This window comes from Saimiri boliviensis, chromosome 7, assembly GCF_048565385.1.
Source record: "Saimiri boliviensis isolate mSaiBol1 chromosome 7, mSaiBol1.pri, whole genome shotgun sequence".
Classification (NCBI taxonomy): Eukaryota; Metazoa; Chordata; class Mammalia; order Primates; family Cebidae; genus Saimiri; species Saimiri boliviensis.
In genome coordinates this window covers 97,574,158-97,588,026 of record NC_133455.1, presented here as the reverse complement: position 1 = coordinate 97,588,026, position 13,869 = coordinate 97,574,158, and the positions used below count along the sequence as shown (strand labels likewise).

The following is a 13,869-nucleotide window of genomic DNA, read 5'->3' as shown; positions in this document are numbered from 1 at the left end:
TCATAAAATGCATGGTGCATGTGCATGATGATGAAATGTTTCTTAGTAAAAAAAAATTAGAATTCCATTATAGAAAGCCTTGCTAACCCATAAGATTGAGGTTTCTAAGCTTTATCTAACACTTTCGGTTTTGTTTTGTACGACCCTCTAAGTACTCACCAACATGCCAGCTGAGCCATATCCATAATTTTAACACACTATTATTTGCTGAAGGAAAACAAATAGACAAATAATAATTGTTTAAATATGGTTGCTACCCTCTGGGTAACATCAGTTTAAATATCAGAACAAAGTGGTGAAGTGAACCTGCAACAGCCAGCATCATTTCAATTTGTTGCAGCCTGCTTCATGCAGGTCATTTCCTGTTTCACCATGACTGCCTAAAACAACAGTCCAATACATTTTACATCTGTGAACCTTCAGCACATGGATTAATGCCATTGCTTTCTGTAGCTGAAATGCCTGATGATTGTATGCATGTTCCAAGCACGTTAACTTAAACCAAGATCTTCTAAAATCTTAGTTTGAGCATAGATCTTTTAAAGTCCATTTCCAAATACCTGTGTTCTAATCTGGCTACCCTAAGCACAAATGCTATTTTCCTTTTTTAAAGTCTTTTAAAATATTTTGGAAATATAAGCAAAGGATGGGAGTCAAATGGGCACTTAAGCCTCCGTCCTTCACATCTGCAGATCAAAGACAAAAAGCCAAACACATAGAGTTGTTTGAGGACTAAATGAAATAACATGAGGACGGTTCACTGTCAACTGTAAATGCTAAACAAGTATGTTGTTGTTTTCGCTGCTGCTGTTAGTGTTATTATAAATGCATTCGAATCTTTTAATGCCATCAAGGTGAGACCATCTCTGACACTGGATTTTGCCTCTGCACCTCTCATACATTCCCAGAAATGACAGTTATCTGTATCTCTAAAGAACCTGACCAGAACCCTGACATTGTGGGAATTTCCATGTTTTCCTTCCATGTAAATGCTTAAAACCTGGTTCAAATTATTCAATCAAATTATTAAATTATGTTTTTAGTACAAGAAAAAAAATTGTTACATCAATGTACATTCTATCTTCTATCCAAGCCTACTATGCCAAGAAACATATAACAATCAATACATTAAAGATTTATCATATTTTCCAAGCTGGTCACAAGTAAAGCCAAGCCCAGGAATTAGAGGCAAAAGGGCAATGAACCCTACCACAGAGGAAGAACATTCGCTCATCGAACAAAACATTTAAAAGGAGCCAGGTGTGGTGGCTCAAGCCTGTAATCCCAGTACTTTGGGAGACCGAGGTGGATGGATCATGAAGTCAAGAGATTGAAACATTCCTGGACAATATGGTGAAACCCTGTTTCTACTAAAAATACAAAAATTAGCTGGCATGGTGGTGGGCACCTGTAATCCTAGCTACTCAGGAGGTTAAGGCAGGAGAATTGCTTGAACCTGAGAGACAGAGGTTGCAGTAAGCTGAGATTGCGCCACTGGACTCCAGTCTGGGTGACAGAACAAGACTCTGTCTCAAAAAATAAAAATAAAATAGACCCCCCCCCCAAATTAAATCAACAATCAACTTATATTGGGTAATTTCAATGGTCAGTGGTGTACCAGCATGTATAAATATCAGCTTGTTAGAGATTCTGAGGCCATACTGTCAAAGATTGGAATTTGGTGAGTTTTATTGGGACCTAAAAATCTGCATATCTAGCAACCTCTCAGATAATGCTGGTTCTGCCAGTCCACATACCTTAATTAGAAGAGAATGTAGTAAGCAATATAATAAGCATCTTAGTTCCAGAGTTCTTTTCTCAACCAGCTGTGATACATCGGTTTTCCAGGCTCTCCAAATATTGTTACTTATACTGTACCTTGGACCATGATTATTTTGGTATTAATTCCTTTATTAAATTTTAAATTATTTTACCCTGGGATTCTGTCAGCATTATATTCCTCATAGTGCCTAGCACAGAACACTGGATATACTGGATCTCAATATACTTGTGGAAGGTGAAAAAGAAAAGGAAGGGATGGATGAATGACATAGCAATTCCTGAAGGTCTGAAAACAAAGCGAGGCAAAATATCCTAGCTGATAATACAGAATGGTCACTTTACCTTTTAGAGTAAATAGAAAAAACAAAAACAAAAACAAAAAAAAACAAAAAAAAACTATACAGAGTATCTATATGGAGCAATGATTCTAGCTTCCAAAGCAATGCAGAGGTCATTTTCTTCACTGCATTTCATGTTCAGTGGCCTAACAGGACTGATTAGCAGTTCCAAGGCATAAAGAATAGTAGAGATGAACTCAAATTTGCTGCTTTACAACTCTCAGTGAAGGGGAAGGTCCAGAGGATAAAGAACATAGCAACAGAAACAGGTGCTGTAGGAAAATTGGTTGTGATGTCAAGCCCCTGCATTTGATCTCATCAAAATGCCTGGAACTTATTACTTCATCTATAGCTCCAGCAAACCATCACAAGTTAACTGAAAAAATCAGATATAGCAATAGTGTCACCAAATGTCGCAGGACAACAAGCTCCAAACATTTTGGATGAAAACTTCCTCTGTACATGAAAGAACCCAATAACAAAAAGAATATTTTTATACAGAATTTTCTCAAGAGGATTATATTTAGATTAATATCCATCCATATCTATCCACACAGCATAATCTGTTGCCAAAAATTTAACTATCTTGTAATGACAGCTTTTTGATCTAGAGTGAAATACACTGCCGATTAACTGTACAATTAACTGTACAGTTGAAATACACCGTAAATTAACTGTACAATTGTTTTAAAACCTTGATGAGTATACTGGGCTAACCAAATCATATTCATTACTGATAAAACAAAACTTATTTTAAAAAATTCTATGCAGACAGAACCCATATTAAATATTGAAATGATATAAACAAATCAAATCAAAGCAAATTATCAAAAAGACATTTTATTTCTCTGAGAAATCTCCCTGCAGTTGGAACACGTTTCCTGTCTACCCAAAGCTCCTCAATCTGCATGCTATTAATTACCATCCTAAATTTTGAATACTTAAAATCTCAGCTGGTTTTTATGTTTCTAAAGAGTAATTCCATGTTCCTCCACATTGCAAACAAGATCCTTCACTATTTCCCCAGACGACCCCTCTAACTCACCTTCTACCACCCAACTCAATTGAGCCACATCTAATGTAAAGCCCAGGCATTGTTCTGTTTCTTTGCTGTGCAGATGTAACATAAGGGTGGGGCTCTCCTCCGTTTGCACTCCATTTTTAATGAGTTACTGATTTGATTTCCATGAGGACTCAGTCTCAGTCTAAATACTGTTTCCTTTGTAAAGACTCCCTGTCAGCACAGGAAGAGTTACTGTTTCATCAGTTATATTGCCATATATATTTTTCAGTTTTTAATATGGAAAATGTTGAACATTTTAAAACAGAAAAAAGGAATCCCTATATTCCCATTACCCAGATTCAACATTTATGAAGACATTGTTCATGTATCTAAATCATTCCCTCAACTGCATATCATTTTGAAGCCAATCCTAGATATTCTATTATATTATCCATATGCATTTCACTGTATACCAAGCTTTTTATAAGACTCGACTAGAGGGGTTGTCATATCATATTCTAATTAATTTTGTGCATGTCTATCTTTCCTGCTTGAAGGCAGAGCTCTTATTTTATTAACATTTGAATCTGCAAGGATTGAAATAGTATCAGGTATACAGTCAATATGCGTTTGTTGATAATTCACTTGTTTATTTATTCATTCAACAAATTTCTATTAAATGCTTAACAAAAGGCTACACTGTTTTGGGTCCTGGAGCTGTCATGAACAAAACAGGCAAAGTCCCTGTGATCAGAAATCTGCTTGAATGTGAGAAAGTGCAACAAACCCATAAGTATATAATACATAAGAGGGTGAAATGCTATGAAATACAATAACACACTGCCAAGAGGCTAGCTAGACAGTGCTCACAGTGGCAGCTGGGAATGATATTTTATATGGGATAATTGAGGAAAACCTCCCTGAAGACCTCCCTGATAAGGTGACATTGGACCAGAGACTGACATTGAACCAGAGAATAATGTGAAGTGAATGTCATGACAGTGGTATGCTTGGGTGAAGGCCTTCTAGGGGCAAGCCTGGCAGATGCAACACCCTGAGGCGGGAGTCTGCTGGAACTGCTGAAGATACAGGAAGGGTTCTGGTCTGGGAGTAAGCAAAGGGAAAAGGTGTAGGAGATGGGGTCAGAGATGCGGCAGTGGAGCAGATCATGGAGAGCAATGGCCAAGGAAAGAACTTTGGGTTTTACTGAGGAAGATGGGAACTCATTGAAGAACTTTGAGCAGAGAAGTATCATGATTTGACTTACAGCCACAGGAACACTCTGGCTGTGGCATGGAGAAACATCTTAGTGGCACAAAAGAGGAAGGGAGAGAAACCAGTTAGAAGGCTATTGAAATATTCTAGGAGAGGGATACAATGGCTTAGTGTAGATGGTGAGATGGAATTTCATGTAAAGTGTGGGAACAGGAGACAAGGGTGACTCTGAGGGTTTGATCTAAGCAACTTGAAGAACAGAATGGCCATTTACCAAGTTGGGGAAGTACTTGGGGGCAGGAATTGGAAATTAAAAGTTTGTTTTGAGATGTGGGAAATTTGAGATGTCTATCAGATATCCAGTTGAAAATGTTGGGAAAGAAGATGGAGTCTGGGCTAAAGGTCAGACCTACACATAAAATGTTAGGAGGCATAAAGGCTCCTCAAGCCTTGGATCCAGCTAAGATCACCTGAGAGTAGGTAGGAAAATAAAAGCCATCAGAGTACTCAGCCTGGGGGCACACTGACAGATTGGAAACATGAGAGGGAAATGAATAACGTTTGAGTGAATATCTTAGCTAAGTTTATGAAACAGGAACATTATTTATAGGGATATCATGTCTTCATATAGAGTCCTGTATTACATCTAATGTGTTATAAATAGAAATGATATTCTACTGTTGTGAATTAACTGTTGGGTAGTGCTATCCCAAACAGAAACTAAAAGGTCCTGAATCTGTAACATGTAGTAAGAAAAATCATTCCTTCAAATTAAGTACAAAAGATAATTTTTTAAACTGTAGTTGTGAACCCAAAATGACTCCAACAGACCTACTTGACTTTAAATATGGACTGAAAATATTTTTAACATATTCAAATGCTGTCACATAACTTGCTTAAATAGTAACTTCTGGTTTTCAGCTAGTTGCTTTGTCATTACCTTGATGCAACTCATGAGATCTGGTCATAAACCTAAAGTATTTTAAAATCATTATTTTTTCCTTGTTTAACCGACTGCACTTATTAATTTTTAAAATTGTCATTATTCATCATAGCACCAGAACAACTAACCAAGCTGCCCCAACTACTATAAATTAAAACAAATCCAAGGAGTAATATATGTGTAAGGAATTAGAGTGGAAAATATTAAAGAAATCTGAGCTTGACTATGTCTCCCTATATCTTGCCATGGTTTCCACTCCATGTGCAATCTGCTGGCAGTAACAAGAGCATTCTTTAAACAATATGAAGAGATCAAAGGAAAACTTTCACCTCATAGGGAAAACTCTGCTGCCTCTACACTCAAAAAGTTTTTGAACCAAAAATATAGGAGGCAGAAGTAACAAAGATAATAACAGCAAGGGAAAATACTGAAAAGAATTTTACATAGAATCAGATATGACAAAAGCATTAGGACCAACACACACTGCAATCAGGCGAAAAAGAGGAGCCAAAAGTCTACTGAGAAAAAGATGTTCCTGCCGATTCTATTTGCCACTGGACAGTGGCTATGCTGAGTGTTATGCTCAGAAGGGCACTGCAATTTTTCAACAATTGCATTTACTCCACAGCTGTGGAGACCGACAGCAAGTGAGAGCTGCTCTCCATCTTCAAGAACGTGTTCAAGGAAAGTCATGTTTTCTGGCAGAAATTTTATCCTACTGACATTTTGGATGATGCAAGAAAAAAAATCGAAGTAAGCCTGGGCAACATGGTGAAACCCTGTCTTTACAAAGAATACAAAAATTAGCTGGGCGTGGTGACATCTGCCTACAGTCCCAGCTACTGGGGAGTGGCAAGGCTGAGATGGGAGTTGCAGTTTCTGGATATTAGACCTTTGTCAGATGGATAGTTTGAAAAATTTTTCTCCCATTCTGTAGATTGTCTGTTCATTCTGATGATAACTTATTTGGCGGTGCAGACGCTCTTTAGTTTAATTAAATCCCATTTGTCAATTTCAACCTGATAAGCAACTTCTGCAAAGTCTCAAGATACAAAATCAATATGCAAAAAATTACTAGTATTCCTATACATCAACAACAGGCAAGCAGAAAAAGCCAAATCATAAATGAACTCCCATTCACAATTGTTAAAAAGAGAATAAAATACCTAGGAATACAGCTAACAAAAGAAGTGAAGGACCTCTTCAAGAACTACAAACCACTGCTCAAGGAAATATGAGAGTACACAAGCAGATGTAAAAAACATTCCATGCTCATGGATAAAAGGAATCAATATCATGAAAACGGCCATACTGCCCAAAGTAATCTATAGAGTCAATGCTATTCCTGTTAAACTACCATTGACATTCTTCACAGAGTTAGAAAAAAACTACTTTAAAATTCATATGGAACTAAAAAAGAGCCTGAATAGCCAAGACAATCCCAAGCAAAAAGAACAAAGCTGGAAGCATCATCCCACCTGACTTCAAACTATACTACAAGGCTACAGTAACCAAAACAGTATGGTACTGGTACAAAAACAGACACACAGATCAATGGAACAGAATAGAGATCTCATAAATAAGACCACACACCTACAAATATATGATTTTTGACAAAGCTGACAAAAAGAAGCAATGGAGAAAGGACTCCCCATTTAATAAATGGTTCTGAGAGAGCTGGCTAGCCATATGCAGAAAATTGAAACTGGATCCCTTCCTTACACCTTATACAAAAATTAACTCAAAATGGATTAACGACTGAAATACAAAACCCAAAACTATAAAAATCTAGAAGAAAATCTAGGGAATACCATTCAGGACATAGGTATAGGCAAATATTTCATGACAAAAATATTGAAGGATTAAATTAGATTATTTTACCATATATTACAAAGCTATACATACTGGGAATACAGTAGCAATAAAATTATGAAAACTTGTAATTGAGACATTTATTTGAACATCTATAGCAATAAACATGACCAAATGAGAATATGATCCATAAAGATATTTGATACAAATGTGTCCACATTTAGTGACCTTAATTTTACCAGATGCTTTATACTTCCATTTTATAAGAACAAATTAGGGAATACATTTCTTTTTAAAATATTATGAAATAATTATATTATTTCATCATGTATTTCTGGACTGTATACTCTATTCATTTGAAAAGTCTGGATTTCCGTTTTTCCCAAGAAGTACCTATGAGGGGGCACCAGTAACAAGAAGGTATAATGATTAGAAGTTAATATCACCTAATTATGTTTTTATTTTCATGTTTTATTTTTCCTATGATGCAAGTTAGTTTCATGAATTCCAAACCTTCTTGCCTATCTTTTTACAATCTATGTTATTCATTTTAAATGTTTCCTGTGTATACATTTAAAATGTTATCAGTCTTCCATTTTTAGAGCATAATATTATGAAAAAGTCATTTTCTATCTTCTCTGGAGCCCCCTCTTCAATAAACTCCATATATAAAATAAAATAGATCCAGAAGCTTAAAATAGAAATTGTTCTTGGACTATGTAGGAAAATCCAAATATCTATTGTCTTATTACACCATTCTTTTCTGTGGATTGTGCTGAAATCCAGGAAGAATGGTGAGCTAATAACGTGGGAAGAAAAAATGAAAATCTAGGTCTAATTGTTTCACTTCCATATTGGTAAAAAGAAAAAAACAATTCCCAGACTGTCATATGCTATGACATCCAATTCTATCGCCTCTTCAGAGTCCCACTCCCTCATACCCATTCAAGTCCTCATTAATTGTTGCTTATACTATTGAAATGGCCTACTAACTGATCTTTCTTCTCTCTTAGTCTCTTTTCCTTCATCTCTAGTTTGTTTTGCAATGCACCAATCTTTTCTTCTTCTCGTTCTATAAAGTCCTAAAACAGGCGCCAACATAACACCCGAGGCTCTCTGTAATTCTGCCCTAAATGAGCCTCCTTCCTCACCCTCACTTTGTTTCCTCTGCACTCCAGCCATGCCAGAAGATTTCCCAATGCTCAGTCCAAGCACTGTGATGCATCTTGTCCCCAGTTCTGCAAATGGCTCACTCTCCCATACACGTCGGAAATGCCACAAGGTGCTTTCCTTGGTCTTTGATTCCCTGCAAAGAATCAATGTTCTCTCCCTTCGTGCTATGAAGGCACAAAGAAGATAATTTTCTTCAATCCCTCATGACATTTGTACATTTACTTTTATCTGTGTTATATTAAAGGTATTCTTTCTTATCCACTAGATTGCAAACAACTTTGGTTAGGAACTGTATTCAATCACTCTTCAGTGTCTTTTAATCTAGGTGCTCAGTGAACATGGGTTATCAGACTGTAAAAAACGTTTCAAATTAATTTAGAGTTTATTTTTTCTGGAATTAATTTGATTCCTGAAATGGCTAAGTTACTAACTTATATAGCTAAATATAATTCTTTAGCATTAATTTAACTTTGAAAGTTCAACAATGAAAAAAGAAATGAGTGTTAGACATTTGGAAATGAAATTCTGTAATGCCAATGCCTGGCAATGTCCACGCTGGTTAAACAAACATTTTCAGTGTGCCCATGATACACAAAGATTTAAGTATGTGCATATCTATGCATTTCATCTGAGGTTGTAAACTGATTGCCTGTATGCCGAGTGACCCCGGAGGCCCACATGTATGTGGTTTGGTTCTTCATAGAGGATTTTTAAAATTTTTGAAACAGCATTTAAAAATTGAGATGTTTTACATCTAAATTTGAGTTTCTATTTTTCTCGAAAATATGTAAGGTCTAGAATTTCTGGGCATACATGCTTTTAAATTAACATATGTATCTAGTTCCCCAAGATCCTCACCATGCAGAGGCACACTATGTGCATAGAAACTCACTCCCTGATCCTTCATGGGTGAAATCTGCCTGGCCCTTCTAGGCTTTTTGAATGTGTGGCCCTAGTTAATATAATTGTCTTTCTTCTCTGTTAGTTTAACATTTTCTATGAAAATCTGCTATAATATCGAAAAGCTAGACTTTACACCCACATTGTTTTTAATTTTGTTTAATTTTTTGGCCCTTTCCTATGTTCCTAGGAGGTATATATCTTTGCAAACAGAATAAAATGGCACAATAATGCATCGGGTAAGAAGGTCATGGGGCTTGAGTCATCCTGTTTGCTGTCAAGTTGAAGAGTTTATATTTGATTGAATTACATAAAAGTTTATTTGATTGAATTACATAAAAGTTTATATCTGAACAACATAACGTTACAGTGCTCATCCCAAAACCAGTATTCTTTAATTCTTCCTTTATAACTGATAAGACAGACCAGGCATATTTAGGAATACCAATGCTCTGAAAGATATTTCTAATAGGTTTATAAAGGACTGTGTGTTTAGGTAACCTTCTAACCCCTTCCGGTGTAGGTTAGTGGGGTCATTTACACAGACTATTGGCTGGCTTCAAAAGCTTGGGGCTCAGGAGTGCTAGGAATGCATCCTTCCTCAGTCTCTCAGTCAGTCCACTTCAATTAGTCTCATATTTATTCACTCACATTCATTGACATTTCATCTTTGAAGGCTGAGACAGGCTGTCTCCATCTGTCACAGGGTTAAATAACCATCTCCAATTTCAGGAGATTCAATGAGCTAGAAAATACAGCTCTGATCCAATCAACTTTTAAAGGACACATTTATATAACCACTGAAGAGCAACTGGGAAAAGAAAATGTCCTTTAGGTTTTTATGCATGTGATTATTCCATCTCATACATGACACATATGTACATTTAGATAAACCATAAAAAGCTTCCTATGTGCTCAAATGTGGCAACAAACTCTTATCCTGGGAATCAAGAGACCATTATTAAACAGTCTACCTTTCTAGTTAGATATCTATACTGGTGATAACATGAAAATCTTATATTTGCCACAAGAATTCTTCCATATTGTGATTATAAAAGTCCCTCTTTATAAATGGAATGCACTCATACTCTCTTCCTAGGACCTAGGTTTCTCTATTTTGAAGCTCTGAAAAGTACATTTGAACTTTTCTAAGATAACTTTTCTGACCAATGGTTTGGAGTTTCGCTTTTAATCTTGGCTGCTCATATTCCTAATTTACGTGAGAATTTCAACTGTACGAATTCAGAAAAGGTATTCGCTATATACATGTTTTGAAGGTAAAGAAAATTACAGGTTTCAATATTTGCCAAGATAATTTTGAAAAATACAGTGACAGTATTAGTAGCAGCTCTATAAATTGGAGGGGGGTGTTAAAAGGAAAACTATCAACATATATTATCAAGCAGATGCTTTCCAAAAGTTACCTTTTTTGAAGCTTCTATTAATTAAGGAGCAATAAATTCACTAACATAAATATTCCTCAAAGGGCCAATATTGCTTTCTGACAGGGGCCAAATCGGAGAGAGGTTCTCTGCTACATCTGGAAATAGGTTTCTTTGTTATCCATCTCCTTATATGCTAAAAATATAAGGATAAGAGAACCTTCATTTGGAAGCTAAATAATAAATTTCACAATGAGCTGCCAAATTCTAGGCCTTGAGGATGCAGCTGATAAACACTCCTTTACAGATCCAGGAGCTGCATGTGAAAGAATAGCAAAGGAATATTTTTCTCATTGTACATTCAGCATATGGTGAATGAAGGAAAACATAATAATGCCATTCCTTGTTTATCATCCTCTGCTGAAGGGCAGGTGAGGCTACATGAGCATCACCTTATACCTGCTTTATTATAGAAATAAATATCCAGCAACAGTATATGAAGACAGCACTTCATTAAAACCTAAGAATTTAAATTTCAGCTCTTACTTTTTAGCACGCAGTTCCCTAATAGATTTGTAATCTCAGTGGATTTTCCGCTTCTGATGGCATTCTACAACAAGCCTTTGCAATTTTCTAAAAACGACCTTTTAGAACCAGTCAAAATGTTTTTTTTAATATAGATTCTCTTTGTTTAAAAACAAAGAACTAATGTAAGTAAATCTTCAAATAATTCATGTATTAAAACAATTATAATTTCACTGATTTTTAAATTTAATACACTTCAAATTTAGTTATAAACAGTGCCATAGTAGTTTGAAAATGCTACTGTTTAATTATTCTGTCTTTTTCAGAATTAACTTCAACAATAAGAAATTTCAGTCTTTTATGGAACCATAAATTTTTGGTACTAAAACTGACCGTAACTCAAGATGTAGTTTAGTAACTATAATTGAGAAATAAGGAAATCACAGCTCATAAGGTGTGATAACTATTCACAGTCATATAGCAAAGTTAGGGCTGAGCCCTATATAATAATAGCTTCTAGTTTTTCTGTCATCACTATTTAGTAAAAAAATAAAATGAAACTAATATAATTTTGTAAACAGCAAAAATGACTAAGTAAATTCTTATGAAGTCTAAGAAAAGATGCTATGCCATTCAGTACATAATCAGGAAAAACCATCACTCTGGAATAATCACACCTCCAGGTAAACCTATTTGCATGACACCATCACTAACAACATAGGAGTCAAATTAAATAGATTAGCAAGTTAACTGTATTCTCTTGCAGTGTTTTTGCTGTATGAATGTCACAACAGACCAAATCTGATCCTTTCTGTAATGAATGGTGTTTCTGGAAAATTAAGCAATGTAAATACCAACAAATTAGTTTTTAATGCTGATGACACAAAAGAATTTTTAACATATACATTTTTTTCTCTAATAAAAATCCTAAATAAAGCGATTGAGAAATTTATAAAACCCAGAATGGTAACAGAGCAATCTTAGTGCTCAAGGACGTATCAAGTCCAAATCAGCTCCTAACTCTCTGTATCTGTTCAGCCCTAATGAGTGTTTTTCACTTAATGTATTGTTTTATTAACAGAGGAAAAGAGCTCATGAATGGATTTCTATCTGATATATCTTTGATATTTATTTTTGAAAACACACATGCATATGTGAACACACACACCTACACACTCCATTAAACCACAGGGGCAGTGATGGGAATTACTTTAAGTTAATCCTACCCTGGCAGAATTAGGTAGCTCAGAGATAAAACAAAGAGTATATTGTTATTTCTGAATACGGCTGAAACACAAGTTTTCCTATTTCCTGGGTAAAAAAGAGATTAGCTGTGTGTTAATATAAAAGAACTACCATGCATGTGACTATTACAAATAAAAGTAAGTATAAGAGTTGGAAATGAAAGACAAAAATTTATTTTTTCCCAAAAATTTCTAAAATAATCAAAACACTAATAACAAATGATTTCAAAAAAGATGAAGAATTTTTAAGTGAACTGATATAGATGAAATACATTTTATTTGGAATCTATCATTTCAAAGGATGGAAGACTAGGACGTTATTGATTCCACACTAGTATTACAACATGCCATCCTTATTTCTAACAGACTGCATTTATAGTTTATCAGTAATGATAACTTACTTGGGATACATGCCAATGGAGGGAAGCAGAAGTGAAGATATCCAGCAAAGCAATAATCTAGAAATCACAAATACGAATCAGGTCACTAACACAGCTCTGACAAAAGCCACTTGTGGAAACTTGAAAAAAAAAAAAAAAAAAAACACTAAGTCCACCAACTTCATGTGTTAAAAAAAAAAAAAAAAAAAAAAAATGTATAGTTGGATCATCCCAGAGCTTCCAGCCTGGCAAAAGAGGCTCTCTTTCTGATAAGAAATGTAGAGAATTTCACTGACCTCACCTTGGACTCTGAAGGAAGAGAAAGGCTGCCAGTAAAATGGGAAATCTCTCAGTCCTCAAGCCCTGAGCATTCATTCATAAGACTTCCGAAGGCTAGCACAAGAAAGGTTACAAATGAAAAATTCTAGGGTGCCACATCCAATGGTGCCAGAGGTTGTGGAGTTATTTAAAAAAATAATGTGAAACTCAAGGAAAGCAGATAACAGAACTGCATCTATTCCTGTGCTTTGATATATCAGATAGTGAGTAAGACAAAGTAAAGGTCATGATCTGAGGGAGTGGGGCCTGGGTCAAGCAGTATTCACATAGTGTGCAAACGTAACAGGCTACTCATGCATACTTGAAATGCAGAGAATCTGCTGTTTAATGAGAAAGCAGATACAACAGAAATCATAAAGCACTGGGAATTTTGATTGTGATCTTGAACGTCTATTTTTTGTTATAAGACTTTTGAAGAATCCTGTGTGGTGCTCTGTTTGTTTCATTTGACTAAGGAACTTTAAAAAATTCTTTCATGAAGCAATTCTGATATTTGTCATAGTGCGCATCATCAGATTCACATTTCGAATGGTCCATTACTGAGTTAAACAGGCAGATTATTTCATCTAATGTTTACACTAATAATCCGAGACAGATCATCAGTTTACCAGTGTAACTGTTTATCAGGTTATCAGTGTAAACATTGGATAAAATAATGTTTCATTAGATGAATTAGTGAGAGAATGGGGGAAATTATAAAGCACTGCATTGTACACAACTTGAGGTCTTAGGTTTACTTCAGGGAGAAAATTTATATTTTTGGAAAAAAGGATATCGTATCTTTAGAATTCTTTAAGAATTGAAGCGTTAAATCCCATCCAGGCTGATACTCC

The 13,869-nt window shown here is 35.4% G+C and overlaps 1 protein-coding gene across 1 annotated transcript in view; it reads right to left on the bottom strand.

The window, feature by feature from the left end:
• PDZRN4 (PDZ domain containing ring finger 4) overlaps positions 1-13,869 on the bottom strand; it is a 389,612-nt gene that overhangs the window by 340,480 nt on the left and 35,263 nt on the right. The gene's annotated exons all lie outside the window — the stretch shown is intronic.